Here is a 21,356-nt window from a genome sequence, read left to right as displayed (position 1 = left end):
AGAAGTAACAACGGTACCACGAACTTCCAGACCCAATGCAACATCGAAAACAAATGTTATTCTACATCGACTCGGCCGGGAATCGAACCCGGGACCTCCAGTGTACACACCACTCGGCCACGGAGGTCGTCATAAAGCGGTGAAGAAAAACATCGTGAGTAAGTCTGCATGTGTCTAATTTCATAAAAATTCTGCCACATGTGTATTCCACCAACCCGCATCGAAACAGTGTGCTGGAATATTTTCCTAGCTTTTTTCTCATAGTTAGAGGTGGCCTCAGCCCAGCAGTGGGAAATTTACAGGTTGTTTTTGTTGTATATTTTTTCATTATGTGCATACATAGCTGGTGCACATATGATTGATAGAAAGCCGCAACACATTTGATAACGTTTATCTATGACAACGTTGATAGTAAATGTTTTATCAGTAATGAAGTTTCGATCAACGGCTGAAGGAACAAAATGGGTTAAAGCCAATTAAGCTCATTAAAATACCGTGCTTATTTAAGTTTGTATCCATCAGTTAAAATGAACCTGGTCTGTGACCAGGAACCGGGTCATCTCGACATGAAAAAATACCCTCTTATATGATTCACAAGCGATCTGCCCCGGCTTTGCACGATTGTAATGCTGATACTAAATATACTGTACGACGTTTTACAATGTTCACAGTTTTTCAGTCATTCTCTACTATATTATATAATATATATATTTGGCCCAGTGGTTAGAACGCGTGCATCTTAACCGATGATTGCGGGTTCAAACCCAGGCAAGCACCGCTGATTCGTGTGCTTAATTTGTCTTTATAATTCATCTCGTGCTCAGCGGCGAAGGAAAACATCGTGAGGAAACCTGCATGTGGCAAATTTCATAGAAATTCTGCCACATGTGTATTCCACCAACCCGCATTGGAACAGCGTGGTGGAATATGTTCCAAACCTTCTCCTCAAAGGGAGAGGAGGCCTTTAGCCCAGCAGTGGGAATTTACAGGCTGTTGCTGTTCTCTACTATATTATGCACGTATACATAAAAACCTTCCTCCTGAATCAATCTTTATATTACTCCGCATCAAAATCCGTCGCGTAATTTAAAAGATCTGAGCATACATGGAGACAGATAGTCGTAAGCGACTTTGTTTTATACTATGTAATATTATGATTGATGTTTTGTATCGTATGCCGTTTTCATACCAAGTAGTCAACATATAAAGCTATTGATCAAACAAAATGAAACATACACATTGATATCAATGAAAGCATGAATGAATCATTCAATTCGTTCAATGTCATTCGATTCACGTTACTATATCTCCACATAGTATAAAACAAAGTCGTTTACATCGTCTTTTCGCTTAAATCTTTTAAACTATGCAACTGATTTTGGTGCGACTTTCATCAATAAATAGAGTGATTTAAAGGAAATAGTTTATATGTATATTTCATAAGGATTAGATAAAGATCGAGAAGTTTAATTTTCCTAGCCAGAAGAAAATAGATTTACCTTTTTAATTTGAAAGTCGCAAATAGTTTAGAATACAGGTTAAAATATAATTTTTCCATAAAATTAGCCAGTTTTGTTATATTTTCTATCGAATATGCGTTTACTTTTTTATTTTTTGCTTGTTGCTGAGATCTTTATTTAACATACTATTTAAGCCAAATATTATCTGTTCAACTAATACTTGAATGAAATACAATGTATTTTGGTATTAAGTTGTGATATCTTAGCATAAGTTGTACAACAACAACAGCCTGTAAATTTCCCACTGCTGGGCCAAGGTTTGGAATATATTCCACCACGCTGTTCCAATGCGGGTTGGTGGAATACAAATGTGGCAGAATTTCTACGAAATTAGATACATGCAGGTTTCCTCAGCGTGTTTTCCTTTAACGCCAAGCAGGAGATGAATTATAAACACAAATTAAGCACATGAATATTCAGTGGTGCTTGTCAGTTTGAACCCGCAATCATCGGTTAAGATGCACGCGTTCTAACCACTGGGCCATCTCGGTTCGATCATGTACAATCACTACATATTATAAAACAAAGTCACACGGCAGAGTCTGTCAGTCTGTATGTTGGCTATAAACTTCAAAACTACTGAACGGATTTTAATGCGGTTTTCACTAATAGACAGAGAGATTAATAAGGAAGGTTTACATATATAATTTATTAAGGTTTTTGTGTAATTAAGTTGAAATAGAACGACAATTGTTAAACGTCGGAAAAAAAGTAACAAAAAATATAGAAATAAACGGTTAAAATATTCAAAAAAAGTTATGTCTATATATGAGAAGCCTGGATGGGCCGCTAGTTATAAATATAAAAACCGATAATTTAACTTGACTGTATACGTCCTCTACTTTTGTTAAATAATGCCCTAGAGATAGGACATACAAAGTTTAATTATCTTTCAACCTTTAAAAACAAATTAAACAGTATTTCCCCCCGATCAGGTATGCGGGTACAATTTAAGGATAATTCTTTTAAAAATTGTCAAGGTCAATTGACTTCCTGTTTAATTTTCCTTAATTTTTTGTGTTCTGAGTCATAATCAGTACTTTGATTTGAGAACCTGAAATCAACCTTTATCAATAACAATATATATATACAGTGCAACCTCGATATTACAAATCGCAAGGGAACAAGTAAATATTCGTTATATCAAGTAATTCGTTGAACTGAGGTTTGTTATGTTGAGGTTAGGTTGGTCTGAATTTCGTTATAAAGAGGTAAAAGCATTCATCTCAACATTACGTTCTCAGGTAGGTAACAAATACTTTTTCTTGCATTAATAATCAAAATAAAATGCAGTAAAATACGTAAAACTGGGTACATATGTTGGTGGGAACTTTATATAAAGGTTTAGGAATGACAACATTCGGTAATTAGAGGTATTTATATTTTTTCTTGACACTTGAAGATTCGTTATAAAGAGGTTTTTCGCAAAAAATGTTCGCAATGTAAAGGTATATTTTAAATTGACTCGTACGGACAATTCCCTTGGGATTATGAAGAATTTGTTAAATCGAGGAATACGTTATATTGAGGTTCATTATATTAAGGTTGCACTGTTTATATATATGACTATATGTTTACAAAAAAATAAAATCATAGTTTTTGAATAATTTTATATCTATTTAAGAGTAAATGCTAATCAAAATCAAAATAAACTTTATTCAAGTGGGCTTTTACAAGCACTTTTGAATCGTCATTTAACAATTAAGTGAAGCTACCACTGACTAGATGAGGAAGGAGACCCGGGAGCCTTAATCTGGAAGAAAGCTATGTCCAGCAGTGGATTGTAAATATGATGATGATTTTAAAAAGCTAGAAACATTTTCGATTCAACGAATGACGTTGCGCATAGCGGGTTTTTGCTACCTTTACACTTTTAGACATTGGCAGGATTGACGGGATAACGAGAGGCCATATGTATTTACTTGTAATGCCGTCCGGGAGTTTTCGTATTTAATTAAATAGTAATTATAACCAATTGAGCTGAGACGGCCCAGTGGTTAGAACGCGTGCATCTTAACCGATGATTTCGGGTTCAAACCACTAATTCTAGCACCACTATATATATGTGCTTAATTTGTGTTTATAAATCTTTTCGTGCTCGACCGTGAAGAAAAACATCGTGAAGAAACCTGCATGTGTCTAATTTTATCTAAATTCTACCACATGCGCATTCCACCAACCCGCATTGGAACAGCATAGTGGAATATGTTCCAAACCCTCTCCTTAATGGAAGAGGAGGCCTTATCCCAGCGGTGGGAAATTTACAGGCTGTTACTTTTTGGTACTTTTAAAACTAATTTATATCAGTTTAATTATTAAAATATATCTCTCAAAGAGCGTCAACACTACCGACTCTACTATGGTTCATATAACTTCTCGCCATTATCTTGAGCTGACGTGCTTACAAAATGTAATTATATATTTATGACAATGCTACTAGCGATTGCGATCATCGTTTTGTGTATTTAGCTCAATGCAACGCGCGAGGCTGATCTGTGGGCGACTAGCAATAATATATTTAACACCTACTGTGATAACTTGCAACTATGAGTCGAGATGGCCCAGTGGTTAGAACGCGTGCATTTTAACCGATGATTGTGGGTTCAAATCCAGGCAAGCACCGCTGATTCATGTGCTTAATTTGTCTTAATAATTCATCTCGTGCTCAGCGGTGAAGGAAAACATCGTGAGGAAACCTGCATGTGACAAATTTCATAGAAATTCTGCCACATGTGTATTCCACCAACCTGCATTGGAACAGCGTGGTGGAATATGTTCCAAACCTTCTCCTCAAAGGGAGAGGAGGCCTTTAGCCCAGCAGTGGGAATTTACAGGCTGTTGTTGTTGTTGTTGTTTGTTGTTGTTGTGATAACTTCTAACGAGTTTAATGAGCCGTGAATATCGCTTAATTATTAAGCATTCGTGTAATTACTTCGTGCATTCCGGAGTTCAGGCGTGGAGATTACGACCTTTCCGAAGCAAGGGAGTGCACACGCTCACAACTTCTAGAATCTGGGTCATTTCTGAGAATATTTCGAATACCTTTTTGTTGTTTTGATTTGGGGTTTGAACCTATACAGACATTTTTAACATTGCCGTTTCGTAAATTCAAATCGTTTACAAAAAATACATTGGTAAAAAAGGGATAATATTCGATACAAGATTTTGTAGATGATTTAAAAGCTTGGAATTAATACCTGTTGACTTCCAGGCAGGATATATTACATACATATATAATTGTATTTAACTAACATGATTGTATTTTTTAAATGTTGAAAAAGAGTAACTACTGAGTTCCTTGCCGGTTCTTCTCGATAGAATCTATTTTCCGAACCGGTGGTGGTTTCAGTTAATTGTTAAATGACGATTCAAAAACGCTGGCAAAAGCTCACTCGAATATTTTGATTTTGATTTAGAAGCTCTGGATCTGTGATCATATATCTTAGCCACCAAACTAGAGAGAGATTAAATGGTAATTTGTATGTATACTTAGTTAAAAACTGGAATTGTAGTTTCTATGGTATTCATTCATGAGAGTAACTCTGTTATAAGAATAATGAGTTGCCAGCAATGGTCTGGTAATCTTCTCTAACGAAAGAGATTTTAAGAGACATTCTAAACGGTCTTTATGTGAGTCCTATCTCTGGTTGAACTGAATTACTTGCCTATTGGTCTATTTTTATTTAAAGAGTTTTTTGTAATATCATTTAGTGTAATATAATTTACTGTATAATATGTATATCAATCATAAATAGAGTATAATTTTCTTAAGTAACTCATAAAAGACACTTTTGGGTCGTCATTTTTGAGTGTTGATTTAAATGAAACCTCCCATCGGAAATTAGATTCAAACTCACTAGTTACTCTTAACTATATTAAAAAAATCTTTTTTTGTATATCTTTTCGTTATGAAATCATTTATACAACATAATAAAAATCGGATTTCCGATATTCCGTAACACCCAAACATTGAGCACCGGTCCCGTCGAATAACTGTCGGGACAGTTACGTGCGAGCGGGACAGCCGCTCGTGACTACGTGAGCGAGAGGGACGGAAGGCGGCACGATCAATTTGTGCACGCGCAAGTGGAGTGTGAAGAATGTAAGGATGGCGATGCAGGAAAGTTTATTTCAAATACTTTTTACTTTTATTTATTTTGTCAAATAAATATTATATTAATTTAGAAGAATTAAAGACATTATAAAGAATAAAACTTGGTGCTAGGCCTTTGTGCAAGCCCGTCTGGGTAGGTACCACCCACTCATCAGTTATTCTACCGCCAAATAACAGTACCTACTCAGTATTGTTGTGTTCCGGTTTGAAGGGCGAGCCAGTGTAACTACAGGCACAAGGGACGTAAGATCTTAGTCCCCGAGGTCGGTGGCGCATTGACGATGTAAGGAATAGTTAATATTTCTAACAGCGTCATTGTCTATGGGTGATGGTGACCATTTACCATCACGTGGCCCATATGCTCGTCCGCCAACTTATACCATAAAAAAAATACTACATTTTACTTATTCTCATATGTTATTACTTCCAAGTGACATTAGTGACGCTTTTGAATGTGTGTAAAACAGTGTTTTTTAAAGCAAGGCCAATGTAGCCTTTTCAAAAATCCAATGATGCAGATATAGTTTTGAGGAAATCAGAGCCAGTTCTTCTTTGAGTAATTTTGCTATTTTTGATAATTTTGGATTTATTCGCGTCCAAACATATAACTATTGTTATTTCAAAAAAAGTGCTTCTTTATTTTTTTATATTTATAGAAATAAAGACTGCTTCCTGCTATAAATTAAGAATAATTTGTTATTAAGCGTAAGGAATTAAAATAAGCTTACAACAAATACATATACAGAATATATTATTTAAAAACAATTTCCCAGTTAGTCAGATATCGCACAAGGTACATACGAATTAATAATACATTTAATTTAATCTTGATTATTGATTTTTTAAATATATTATTATTATTTATTTTTTTATCTATGGCAACCCTTAAATCAAGCTTGATCGTGCATGACGCATCGCACGCACGTTTAATACGATATACAGAGTCCACTACTAGTAGACTTCCTGTACTTTTATGGTATCCTGGTACCCTGGTAGCTACAACTTTTATTCCAATAGTTTTTACTATAATAATAAACAGCCATTTTGTCCGATAGTTTATTATTTAATAGCCTGTTTATTCCTATTGTTAGTCCATTATATTTTTTTATAAAAACATGTTTATGTTTCGTCCATGTTTTTTTTTTTTACTTATTGGTATTTATTTATGCAAAGTGCATGCCTTATTCATCCATCATTCCAGTATTATTTTTTATTTATATACGCAAAGAAATCTTTATGAAGTTGGGTTTTTTAATCTGTACGTTTTTGTAGTCGTTTGTTTTATACCTTCATTTATCGACAAATGGTAGGTCAAAAAAAGCTTCAAAACTTATCTTATAATAAGCCTTTGTGCAACAAGTATAAATAAGCTTGTTAATGATTTTTTTGCACTTGGAAGGCGGACGTTTTAATGGATTACCTGATGGTAAGTGGTCGCTACCGTACCGTAATATGTTAAGTTCCTTATGCCTGAAGTCCCAATGGCAAAATATTGCTTTTGGGTATAATACTACCAATCATTATCATCATCATTACATAGTATAAAACAATGTCGCTTACCGCTGTCTGTCTCTATGTATGCTTAGATCTTTAAAATTACGCAACGGATTTTGATGCATGATTTTGATGACAATTTTAGAAGTATCTAATGTGATGTCGTAAATAAACTAATTCTTTAGTACATTAAGTATCAGCATAGTACCTGTGTGAAGCCGAGTCGCTAATACTAGAATAATAATTAAAAAAGTCTTTATTTGTTGGCTTCAACAAATTACAATCAATAGTCAACTAAATTCTAGACCTTCTAGAAAAGTTTGTACAAAATCCTATGCAGAACTGGTTTAAAATTCTATATAACATTTCACCCACACTTACAAATATACACACTAGTTAAATAATAACTTATTTAGTTTAAAGGAACAGGCCGTTTTCCCAAAGCTGGTTAAGGCATTTCGGTCGAGGAGAAAGTTTGGGAGTAATCTTCTGCGAGTAGGTGAATATGACGTGGAAATTTGATCCGACATATATATAACTGGCATATAATAATAGCACTTATATGTTCAAACTATATTCCAAAATTGCAAATTTTTTTACCTGAACTTGTTACCTGACGTCGTCAAATCTCATATATTAACAAAACGATCATTTTTCAACGAACACCGCCAAAAAATGTTGAATATTTTGTCATCAATTTGGTAATATTTTAAGCGTATCTTATAAAAGGTTTTGGTTATAAATGATCATATAATATAATTCAACGTAACGTAGCTATAGCAACGTTTGGTCTGCTGTTTTTTTTTATGTTATAGGTTGGCGGACGAGCATATGGGCCACCTGATGGTAAGTGGTCACCATCACCCATAGACAATGACGCTGTAAGAAATATTAACTATTCCTTACATCGTCAATGTGCCACCAACCTTGGGTACTAAGATGTTATGTCCGTTGTGCCTGTAGTTACACTGGCTCACTCACCCTTCAAACCGAAACACAACAATACTGAGTACTATTATTTGGCGGAAGAATAACTGACGAGTGTCTGGTGACCAGACCAGACGGGCTAGCACAAAGCCCTACCACCATATTGCTGTTTATACAATAATCTATATTATATTATAATAATATTATAAAAGTGAATGCAACTCTGTCTGTCTGACGCTCTTTCACAACCAAAACTGAACCGAATATCATGAAATTTGGTATGAAGCAAACTTGAACTCCAAGAAAGGACTATAAGCTATTTTTTTGCGCAAAACGCGAGCGGAGCTGCGGGCGATTACGAGTGTCATAGATATAGGTACCCTGTATAAACTTGTTGTGTTTAGTTTGGTACTGTAAAGTTTATCGCTATGAGAAACTATTATTGTCGTGCGTGTATTGTGTGTCAGGTGAAAAACTTAGGAGATGAGGCGTTTAATGTTTTCCTGCCTCATGTTTAATGGGACTTTCTATGAATAAATATTAACAAAAGTCATATAATTTTGAAATTACTGACAAGGCAGATTATAATCATTTGTTAAACAAACGTGTGTCTGTCACTTCGTAAGAACATTGTTATTTTACCTTGATGGTGTAGTGGTTAGCTTATAAGGTACATATACGAGGTAGTGGGTTCAGTGCCCAGATTGGTTCCATATCATTTTTTTTCTACTATGTTTGGAGTCAAGTGTTTACACTCCCGTGTCCCAGATAACACGTGAAGCTATTTGATTCTGAGAATGATTTGTATCGTTAATCATCACATTATGATAGTGTACGTGTGTTCTTTGAGCTAAGATGGCCCAGTTAAAACGCGTGCATCTTAACCAATGATTTAGGGTTCACATTCAGGCAAGCACAACTGATTATTCATGTGGTTAATTTGTGTTTATAATCGTCACCTCGTACTCGGCGGTGAAGGAAAACATCGCGGAGAAACCTGCATGTGTCTAATTTCATAGAAATTCTGCCACATGTGTATTCCACTAAGCCGCATTGAAATATGTTCCAAACCCTCTCCTTAATGGGGGAGGCCTTAGCGCAGCAGTGAGAAATTTACAGGCTGTTGTTGTACTGTACTGTACATTGAAAATAAATCCTATTGTTTATGTCAATTAGATTCAAAATGCAATGCAATAAAAATATTTGAAGTCTAAAGATTTCTGCATAATTATCATAGAGTGCCTTCTTCTAATGCTTCTGATTTTACCTCTATTTATTATCTATGCAGGTACCAATAACGTATTAACGTGTTGTACAAATTATATAAAGAATCTTGAAAAACATTTAAAAGCGACCAAACCCGCTTGTCAAATGGCTCGAATTCACCGCGAAAATTAGAAGAAAAATAAAAAAGGCGGGAAAACAACAAATAAAAACATGTCATCCGCCATTGGCGTTCCAACCTTGACTGTGTGGCGTGAAACAACTCATTTCCGGTCGGCAATGATAATGGCAGTGCCATCACTGGTATTATGTGATCCTTGAAATATGGACAATACGTAAATATTTTTCTTATGTAACCATGTACAGTCAGGATAAGAAAAGGTTAGTCATATTAAGATTTATTTTCGTGTGCTCAGTGTGAGCGATAATCTGCTTTACCGATCGAGAATAACATACTGCGTCGCAACGATTTGATGTTTAGATTCAAAAGGTACTAAGAGCTTAAGACTTGATAAAGGAACGAAATTGAAAACTGACGAAGGTTTTCTTACTCTGACTGTACAAGTCGCCATTTTAATTCTTTTTTTTTAACTACAGTCTTACGTTTCCCTACACTATGTCAGGTAATTATTGATGAAATAGAAAATTACATGCACGGTTCAGTTGGATTCAATTGGAGACTCGTCAATTAAATTCCGGTAGAAAGTTTTATGCAACGCGCATGTTCAGTGTTTTTAGTTTTTATTATTAGTTTATTATCATCAACAGCCTGTAAAATCCCACTGCTGGGCTAAAGGCCTCCTCTCCCTTTGAGAAGAAGGTTTGGAACATAATCCACCACGCTGTTCCAATGCGGGTTGGTGGCATGAATGTGGCATGTGGCAGAATTTCAAAGAAATTTGTCACATGCAGGTTTCCTCACAATGTTTTCCTTCGCCGCTGAGCACGAGATGAATTATGAAGACAAATTAAGCACATGAATCAGCTTTGCTTGCCTGGGTTTGAACCCGCAATCATCGGTTAAGATGCACGCGTTCTAATCACTGGGCCATCTCGACTCACTGGGCCATCTCGACTTAACTATCTGTTGATCAGATACTGCTGGACTAAGGCATTCTGTTTTCATGAGACGCTTGTGCTTACTTCACTGCTTTCCGCTGAATGCTTGCGGGTTCATATATATTTGACTTACATCCGTAGCAAGCGGTACTTCAAGAATTATTTTGAAACCTTTGTTGCCATCGAGTGACAATATTATATTCTGTACGAACCCTAAATCTGATGTTTTTATTGTTATAGTTGGTAAACGTACAGCTTTATCCATCCATCCATCTTTAACTTGGTGGTAGGGCTTTGTGCTAGCCCGTCTGGGTAGGTACCACCCACTCATCACTTATTCTACCGCCAAATAACAGTACTCAGTATTGTTGTTTTCCGGTTTGAGTGAGCCAGTTTAATTACAGGCACAAGATATAACATCTTAGTTCCCAAGGTTAGTGGCACATTGACGATGTAAGGAATAGTTAATATTTCTTACAGCGTCATTATCTATGGGTGACGGTGACTACTTAACATCAGGTGGCCCATATGCTCGTCCGCCAACTTATACCATAAAAAAAATCTGAGGGTAAGTGGCCTCCAGTTTGCTTGGACACCAGCAAGGAAGTTGATGCGTTGTCGAATAAGGGAATGTTTGCGTGTTACCGAATATGGGATGAGTATTATGTAAGTCAACTTATCACATCGTAAGATCAAGGAGTTCGTATATTTAATTAAGTCTCTCAAAATATGTCCCGATTTACTTGGTAGGATTTCGTGCAACCCTTGAATAGTACACACGAATCTTATCTTCTGCTATCAAACAATACTTTGTATCATCGTGTTCCAATTTGAACAGTGGGTGAATCAGTGCAACTATAGGAACCATTGACATAACAACATAGTTACCCAGACTGTTCGTGGAGATATAAGAAATGATTAAAATTACTTACCAAAAGAACGATTATGGCACATTTTCCCGCCTACATATTTAAAGGAAATGCATCTGTGTTGAAACGCACACATGCATACTGTAATATGTATATGTTTCGATGTTAGGAAGTCTATTTCAGTAGATATGATTAGGCAAATCAATAAGAGAGTTGGCTATGATATTTAAAATTTCTTACAAAACCAATGATTATGCCACAAACTCAAACTCAAATTGCTTTATTCAATAAAGAAGTATTATTATTGATAGTCAATTCAAACAATACCACCGGTTCGAAAAAGAAAATTCCCTGACCTGAGAAGAACCGGCGAAAGAAACTCAGTGGGTTGGATTTTTGGGCCTCATATTAATTTTCTTTTTTCTTTAATATGTATTAAAAGAAAATGCATATGTGTGCACACGCACACCTGCATACTGTAATATCTATCATATTCATGTTTCGATGTTAGCAAGTTCAGTATATATGATTAGGCAAAGCATTTAAAGAGTCAGTCATGATGTTCAAATTCTGTTTACTGAAGCAACCTTTAAGAATTCGTTGATTCCTGATCACGTGTTGCATCAGTCACGGTGCTCGGCCTCGCAGCGACCTTGCGTACTGTTTTACTATTTTCATTGCCTTATTTATCTCTTGTTATATATTTAACTAGCTATTTAGTTAATACAATATTTTAAAACAATGAGTTAATTTTAACTTTTTATTGTTTTAAATACTTAAGGTTAGTGTTATTTGGAATTCGATTAGCTATTAAGTTGTCATAGGATTTTTTTTTTTTATTTTACTAGTGACCCGCCCCGGCTTCGCACGTGTGCAATGCTGATACTAAATATACTACAGATTGTTTTCTTGTTTCTTTACTATATTGTCCATGTATTATACAAAAACTTTCCTCTCGAATCACTCTATCTATTAAAAAAAAAACCGCATCAAAATCCGTTGCGTAATTTTAAAGATCTAAGCATACATAGGGACAGACAGCGGTAAGTGACTTTGTTTTATACTATGTAATGACAAGCCGAATTTTTATAAAACTTTACGGATAGCACACCCCCTTTTTCAACCGTCATCCCCTACTTTACCCCTTCGTGGGATAAATCGAAAAATTTGCCTTTGCCCTTCCACAGGACTCCCGCTATCGTCATACCAAATATCTTCGGTTCATCACTTTAAGCGTAAAGAGGTAATATATTTTTGAAATAACTAGACCGATTTTAATGAAACTTACATTGCTCCATAACTTAAATAAAAAATGTTCATTTGATACGACTTTTAGAGAAATTCGTGGAAGAACATACAATGACGATATTAATGTGCTTCGAAGCTTAAATGAATCAGTATACTCAAATATAATCCAATTGTAACAATGTTACACACACATATATGAGGAACCCATAACATCCTTTTTTCCTGTTCTTGAAGTCGGTAAGAAAAGTTTGCATGACAATTATTAATGACATAAATTAATATTCGTAATTTTGCTACACTGTTTATTTGACGTATGAAATCATTCAATCCTCATTCATCATTTGAAGTCGTATCTGGCCGAGTATGTACCTAGTTCGATAAAGTGGCTATTGTTATCACATAATGTATGGCGTATTGCTATTATATATATATATATATATTCATCATGGAAAGGAGAAAAATCAAGGTGATTTAAAAAAATTGACGACGACGATTTGACTATCTTCATGGTCGAGTAGTGTGTACAACGGTTTTTACGGGTACGCCACTCCTAGGGTTCGATTCCTGGTCGAATCATTGTAGAAAAAGTTCATTAGTTTTCTTTGTTGTCTTGGGTCTGTGTCTGTGGTACCGTCGTTACTTCTGATTTTCCATATCACAAGTGCTTTAGCTACTCACATCGGGATCAGATGAATGTATGTGATGTTGTCCAATATGTATTTATTATTATTATTTAAACAATATGTACCTCTATTATTCTTACTTTTACAAGCGAATACACGAGGTATTTCAAATACAATTTTACTCAAAACTCATCGTAATGTTCAAGAGTATTCCGGTCAAGTAAAAGTAATTACTTCGTTTAAATCCATACATTAATTTTATTAAAAGATTCAACAGTTATAATTTTAAGCCGTAGAAATTATAAGCCGTCGCGCTCTACTTGGAAATTATGTTTATAGCCTTGAAATTTCTCATTATTACTATTATGGTGAAAATAATGACAGACGACAATATGGCGTCCGTGGATTCTATTGTGTGGAAGCGATACTGATTTCGTACTGTTTAATATATAATGCTTTATTATTGCTTACTTACTATGGTTACTTGATATGTATTATATTATTTTAACTTTACCGTGTCGTTAATTCAAATCGTTTGTAAAAAATACATTGGTATAAAAAGCATATTTTTCGATACAATATTTTATACATGATAAATGAGTTAATACCTGTTGACTTCCAAGCAGGACATATTAATTTAAGTAATTGTATTTAACAAACATGACTTTGTATTTTTTAAATGTTAAAAAAGAGTAGCTACTGAGTTTCTTGCCGGTTCTTCTCGGTAGAATCTACTTTCCGAACCGGTGGTAGCTTCACTTAATTGTAAAAAGACGATTCAAAAGTGCTTGTAAAAGCCTACTTGAATAAAGTTTATTTTGATTTGATTTGATGACTAAATTACATAAAATCATTATAAATTGTAGCTAATGTGTTATTCTGATGTACAATCAATATTACTGTAAAATTTCATCCAAATCCGTTCTGTAATTTTTTCGTGAAAGAGAAACAAACATCCATACCTCCGTTCTTACAAACTTTTGTAGTAATAATATACGTATAATATTATCAAGTCTAGTAGGAATGGGACTTTCACTAGTAGATAGCTGATGCATTAAGGAGTTACTTGGACTACAACGATAACTTTTATCTTAAATTCAAACGCGTATGATGTCGCTGGTTCAGCTAGTTATACATATAAAACTTCCTCTGGAAACACTTGATTTATTAATAAAATCCTTTGCATAGTGCATAAGATCTTATTGAGACTATGTAGAGATACATAAAAGCTTAAAACGCTTTTTCTGAGTAGCATATTTTCATGTACAGTCGGGATTAAAAGGTACGTCACCTTAAGATCTATTTTCGTGTGCTCAGTATGAGCGATAATCTGCTTTACCGATCGAGAATGACATATTGCGTCGCAATGATTTGGTGTTTACGACTTGATAAAGGAATTAATTTGAAAACTGACGAATGTTTTCTTACTCTGACTGTACATCAATTATTAAATCAAACCACTTATTATTATTAACAATCATTTGAATAAAAACTTTTGCGTATACTTTACTGTTTACAGTTTTTTATTGTTGTGTATTTTTATGGGCCCTGGCCTTCACGGAGTTGCGGGGGGCCCAGTTATGTCTCAGCCTTACAGAGTAAGGGTTATATTGAATGACCTCGGCATCGCGTGTAACACACGACGCTATTATACTGACGATTTGAATTTGAAAGATCAACCGTTTTGAGCTATCAGGAATTCGGGTTGGATTCAATAATAAATATGCTTTCTTTGTTTATAGATATCTATTATATTATAAATTTTAAAGTTGCTCTGTCTGTCCGTCTGTGTGTTGCTCTTTCACTGCCAAACCACTGAACTGAAATTAAGTATGAAGCAGACTAGAACTCCATGGTAAGATTTCGGTTTCGTTTTTGTAATAAATATACTTTCTATGTTTATAGATATATATGCTTATATTATAAATTTTAAAGTAGCTCTGTCTGTCCGTCTGTGTGTTGCTCTTTTACTGCCAAACCACTGAACTGAAATTAAGTATGAAGCAGACTAGAACTCCATGGAAGGACGTTAAGTACTTTTTTGCCTAGTGACAACTAGTCTGTGATGAATAGGAATATTAGTGATTTTTTATGGTTTTTAAGTATGGGCTGTTTAAACTTATTCCGTAGTTTAGGGCATCCAAAACACCCAAATTTCTACGAAGGGCTATGGAAACGAATTACAATTTTTCGTTTGCCTGTGGCGTCTTAGGATGAAGACAATAACTGTTCATCCAGCGAGACCGAACTGGTCCTTATGTACACGTGGAGACGAAACGCAAGTTATGACGCAGATCTTCAAAACACATTAGTGTCGTAAGTATAGTACGACACAACTTAGATGTCGCACCGGCAAAATTCGTAAAACCGACCACATCCGAATTGAGTACGCTATCCCCAATTATCAATATTTATTTCTTATGCGAATATGATCTTTGTACAAACGTAATAACTTATAATATCATATGACCGAATATATTCGTCAATTTGACGCGTCGATTTACATGCACTTGCTTTCTCTGACGCGTGAATCTATAGCGACGAATAGCGTCGAATGGCGCGAAAGGGAGATATTTCTATTGGTCGTGTAAATCGGCAGTAATCTGTTTTATTTTCATTGCATTGCATTTTCCGATGCTACATCTAATTTGTGTCGTACTATAAGTGGTTAATTGTTTGTAATAATTACTGTCAAGTATAAGTATCGGTAACGGGTTGATGTAGCTCTATGGCACTAGGTTTCTTCATACGAATATTATTGGAAGTAATTTGAAAATGGAATCTTAAAAATTGAATGACAAATAGGATGACAGCTGTTTGATAGATCTGTTGAAATGTTTTTTTTTTTAATATTTATTATTTAATAAAAGGTAAAAACTTTGAGTTTCACTTGAATTTAATTAAGTACATATATTTTTAATATATTTTTTTAAATATATTGTCAATATCTTTCTTTTTTTAAACAGACAACTAACTATACTTATGTTTATTCGTATACAGTGAAGAGTAATTAGATTCGATTGATATTAAATCATTGAATTATAAATAGAAAATAGAAGAGAAGTAAATATAATTGTTCCTAAATACATTAGAGAATGGGGAGAAAAATTGAAATCTACTTACAATTTTATACGTTAAGACTTTTTAGTCTCCAGATGTCTGTAGGTAGACGAGCTTGGTGGTGTCCACCATATGGAATTTTAACCTTTTTTACATAACCAACTCGCCAACCTTGAGTGCTAAGATGCCATTTCTGCCTGCAATTAATACTGGCTTATCCCCCTTTTAAACCAAAACACAACAATACTTATTCTGTTAGGTGGCAAAAAACATTGTGAGTGCACCTTCCAAACGTGTTTGCTGAAAGCCTTACCACCAAATATCAATTTTATTACAGTTTAAATTTAAACATGTTTTTAAGATATTTTTTGCCAAAGTTTCGATCTTGTTAAGAACCAAACCAAACCCACTTTTAACAATGGAAATTATACGCAATGATTTATTTAATGGCCAACTATGGGTAACTAATTAGACCAATTAGTCTAGATCTGAAAACACACTTAAATATACTTATTATCTAATAGATAATGTTCAAACATATCGTTGTAACTACAGTGAACTGGTTTCATTATCTGTATTTAACGATAGATTATTTTAGACTTCTTTATTATTCCTTATTGTCTATCTATCCATAAGCTTGTAAAGTTCAAGATGTCGCTGGTAAATCTAATAATGTTTCTTTCTTATGAGAGAATTATTCCTACTTTTCCCAAAAGAGTCAGGGTACACGGATTACTCGTATTTGTGTATTTATATACTATGTACATCCTCATATGTCTTACACAGTTGGTTAGTCTCTTGAGAAGTGATGACAGAAATCAACAAGCATCATCATTATGGTATAGATACTTATCTAAGATCAAGGATCTAGTACGGGGCACGATTGAGTTTACATGAATTATATTCAATTAAGGTAAACGTCCTGGACAAGGAGATAGACATAACTTTGTTACGGCATATATAACAATGTCTTTAAATGATGATTAAAGTCGAATTAACAGCCAGTTAAGATCTTTCCTCGGCTTCCTTTCCTTTTGAGGAGAAATTTTGCATGTGGATACCACACTGCTCCAATAATGGTGAATTTACATGTGGCAATGTTTCACTATGATCATATCTCACTATGCAGTAGCAAGTAGGTGAGAATTGATAATTAAGTATATGATTGATATGTTATCAGTCTGATTCCGATTTACATAAAACTAATCAGTTATACTGATATAACTGTTACGATGTTCCGGTTTCAAGTGAGCCAATTAAATCAAACACAAGACGTACTATAATGTCTGAGATTGTATGATTATATTAACGGTGTTAGGCTTTTTTCATACTGGCAATGTCGCAAAACTGGCTGAGTAGGTACCGCCCACGTCACATATTTGGAACGCTCTAAAAAAGTTATTGAATTAATATATTGCATTATTATCATCGGAAACTTTGTCTTGTGTTCTGATTGATCGGGTGGTATAAGGGATGTAACATCTTCGTTCCCAAGCTTGGTGGTACATTGGTGATGTAATGATTGGTTAATATTTATGAGTGTTGGTCACTTAATAATGTGTTCAATTTATATATTCTTCATATATTTATTATGATGTAAATAAAATATAACTCTGTGCATGATGATATTATCTAGCATCATCATCATGTATCAAAGTCCAAGTCAAAAATCACAATTAACACCTGAGAACGACCGGCGAAAGGAACTCAGCTTTCTTTACTAAACTATACTAAGGCAAATCGGCCCCGGCGGGTAAATATACGAAAAACATATAAATGTAATATTAATACCATATTGTATACCACCAATAATATATACAGATATTATAGGATAAAAAAAGAAATCTATATTAATAATTTAGTGCTATATATAGGTTGACGTGATCAAAACCACAATTACAGATCGTTAAAAAATAATTATTATTGAGTTGGTAACATATATCCGCAAAATTCGTATAATTGAGATATTTCGGTATTCAATTCATGAAATTCAATGACATGACAGTTCAACCATCCATGTTTACTTTATTTAATTATTTATATGTATTTGGTTTCATTCATTTTATCTGAGTGAAGCCGGGTTTTTGTCTAGTGTTACCATATTTAATTATTTATATTTGTTTATTTTCATTTACTTAGTGGAAGGGCTTTGTGCAAGCCTGCCCGGGTGATCACCACCCACTCATTAGTTAATATTCTACTGCCAATTAACAGTACTCAGTACTGTTGTGTTCCGGTTCGAACGGAGAGTGAGCCAGTGTAACTGCAGGCACAAGGGACATAACATCTTAGTTCTCAAGGTTGGTGGCACATTTACGATGTAAGGAATAGTTAATATTTCTTACAGCGTCATTGTCTATGGGTGATGGTGACCACTTACCATTAGGTGGCCCATATGCTCGTCGGCCAACCTATACCATAAAAAAAAAACATTTTACTCAAGTGAAACCGGATTTTCGCCTAGTACTAATATAATTTTTAAGTGACGTAATTATGACAGAACAATTCAGTACATCGTGACTCCGAATTTAAAACGAGTAACGAACTTTACAATTGGTGTTATAAAAAAAAAACAAATGAATATATATAATAAACGAATATACAGAAAAAACAAGTCTCAAGGTCGCGGGAAGATTTTTAGAAAAACAATTCGATAGCTGTCGTTTAATTTTAATAGTCAGTTATTATATCTCGCCGACGGCCATTGTTTGAAACGTAAATCGTAACGTAAATGCTAATTTTTTCATTTCTCACGGTTCTTTCTACATTCAAAATTGGAACTCGATTGAATAACCGAAAGATTTTGAATCGATTTCTGTTTCAGCAATTTAAGCCGAATAGACTTCTGCCTTTGTTTTAATATCTAATCGAGAAGACGAAAATCGAATCATTTAAGTTTGACAAATTGTATTAATTATTAGTTTTGTTTAAAATTAACCGTATCTGGAAATTTCCATTAATTTAAAAAAAATTACGATCAAACAGCGTGGTGGAATATATTCCAAATCCTCTCCTTAATGGAAGAGGAGGCCTTATCTCAGCAGTGGGAAATGTACAGGCTGTTACTTTTTAATTTTACTTTACTACGATCAAAATGGAATACGTGGTATATTTCACGTCAATTTTCCGGTTGGAATGATGAGTAAGTCATTGTAATTTCATTATGGCATTAATGGTTTAACAAGTTTAATATTTCCCATAATAAGAAATTATGGAATGTGAAACTTTACTGGAATGCTTAAATTAAAAAATATATGTTTATAAAGTAAAAGTAAATTAAAGTAACCGTCTGTAAATTTTCCACTTCTGGGCTAAGGCCTCCTCTTCCATTAAGGAAAGGGTTTGGAACATATTCCACCACGCTGTTCCCATGCGGGTTGGTGGAATGCACATGAGACAAAATTTCAATGAAATTAGACACATGCATGTTTTTTCTCACCGCCGAGCACGAGATGAATTATAAACAAAATTAAGCACATGTATATAGTGATACTAGTCTGGGTTGGATCCCGCAATCACCGGCTAAGATGAACGCGTTCTAACCACTGGTCCATCTCAGTACAATTATTCATAAGTACCAAAAAGTTTCATTAGCTTGTCTAGCCTTGCTTGTTGATAATCTTTTCTGTCATTAATTAAGTAATTTTTGATTGTTTGATTTATACTTCATTCAATATAACAATCTGTCCGAAATAATATTTACATTACTAAATTATTAAAACGTATAATACCTATTGATATTATTTTGCAACGTTTGTTGTTCAATTTGCAAGTTTTGCAATTAAACTATTTACCGACTTGGTAATTTAAAACAGGATACAATTAATAGTTTTGAATAAAAATACAATAAAACATTTTAATAAAATATAGGTAATTATTTTGCATGTAAATTAACACAAACAAAAATGGCGCTGGTGTATTTAATGAATAAAAACGATTATAAAATTATATTTTTTATAAGTTTCCAGTTCAGTGACTCGAAACATCTTCGTTCGTTTTTTTTTTTAAACCAATAAACGTTTTCTTGACTTAAACTTTTTCTTGACTTCCACACAAAAAATACAAAGTGACTTACTGAGTTATCTTTTAAAATTAAAGATAATTGAGATGTTTGTTACAGCTTCAAGCAATACACCGACATTTTAATAGCAATAATATTTATTAATTTAAAACATTGATATATGAGTCAAAACTACGTGATTTAATGCAGTATTTAACCTATATACGTAAGTCGATACATGTTTATGTATAAAATATTATAAATAATAATGTCTACACATATTTGAAATTTCTGAATTGACCCGATTGTCAATATATTTTTTTTAAAGTCAATATTCATTTGGGCGAAGATATATTTTTGTGTTGTGTAAAATTAAATGTAACTACGTGATATTAAACTCGTATTGTTTGGTATTGCAAAACATATATTTTAATAATTGGAATTTGTAATTTTAATCGTATAAATAGTTTATTAATATTTTTTAAAATATATTCTTACTTAATACATACATTTTTATTTTATTTAAATAAATAGTTAATTAGAAATTACACCTATACTTTATCAACTTATTAAAACTTGGTATTACGAGATAATACAATCGGGTAGTTAAAGAACGCATTAACAAAGGAATTTTATCATTAGAAGTAACAATAAACTAATATGAATTCTATAACCCACCTTTATTAGCTATAGCATTATCGGCAGTAAACATAATCACTTATCACCATTAAAACACAACACTAAAAAAGAAAAAAAAAACTATTTTTTATCTGTAATTTTCGCGGTACGTTTGACGTTTTTAACACGGCTATGGCGCGAACCGACACGACACTTTCTCGACGCGGTGCGCGGTAAACTGAACTATAACTTTGACATAACCTCAAACTGCATTCTAAGCTATTCTAATGTTTTGTGGTGGACGTTTTTCATTGCTCGTTTTGTATCAAACTCGAACCGGATTTTCGTTTATATTCATCTATGGACAGTGAATTGTGTGTTGCGTTGAGACTGTGAATAGTTCCAATAGGTAAACAACTAGATTATTCTCAAACTGTATTTCTTATTAGCCTGGTTCTACGGTTTTTGCTTGAAGATGTGTTATTCGAAATGAATATGTACATGGCTTTACAGTCATAAATACATTGCAGTTAAATATCAAGTTAATAGCGTTAAGAATCGTATTTTGTGTTGTAAGTAATTGCATACTTACTATTAGTT

The 21,356-nt window shown here is 33.8% G+C and overlaps 1 protein-coding gene across 1 annotated transcript in view; it reads right to left on the bottom strand.

Moving 5' to 3' along the window:
• Positions 1 to 20,989, bottom strand: part of LOC124540044 (rhophilin-2) — a 99,875-nt gene extending 78,886 nt beyond the window's left edge. The window contains exon 1 of the mRNA XM_047117444.1: positions 20,817 to 20,989. The gene's annotated coding sequence lies outside the window, so the exon portion shown is untranslated. The remainder of the gene's footprint in view (positions 1 to 20,816) is intronic.
• Between the last annotated feature and the right edge of the window lie 367 nt (positions 20,990 to 21,356).

The sequence above is a fragment of the Vanessa cardui genome, chromosome 24 (assembly GCF_905220365.1).
Source record: "Vanessa cardui chromosome 24, ilVanCard2.1, whole genome shotgun sequence".
Classification (NCBI taxonomy): domain Eukaryota; kingdom Metazoa; phylum Arthropoda; class Insecta; order Lepidoptera; family Nymphalidae; genus Vanessa; species Vanessa cardui.
The sequence above is the reverse complement of the archived record's forward strand: the minus strand, read 5'-3'. Positions and strand labels throughout refer to the sequence as shown.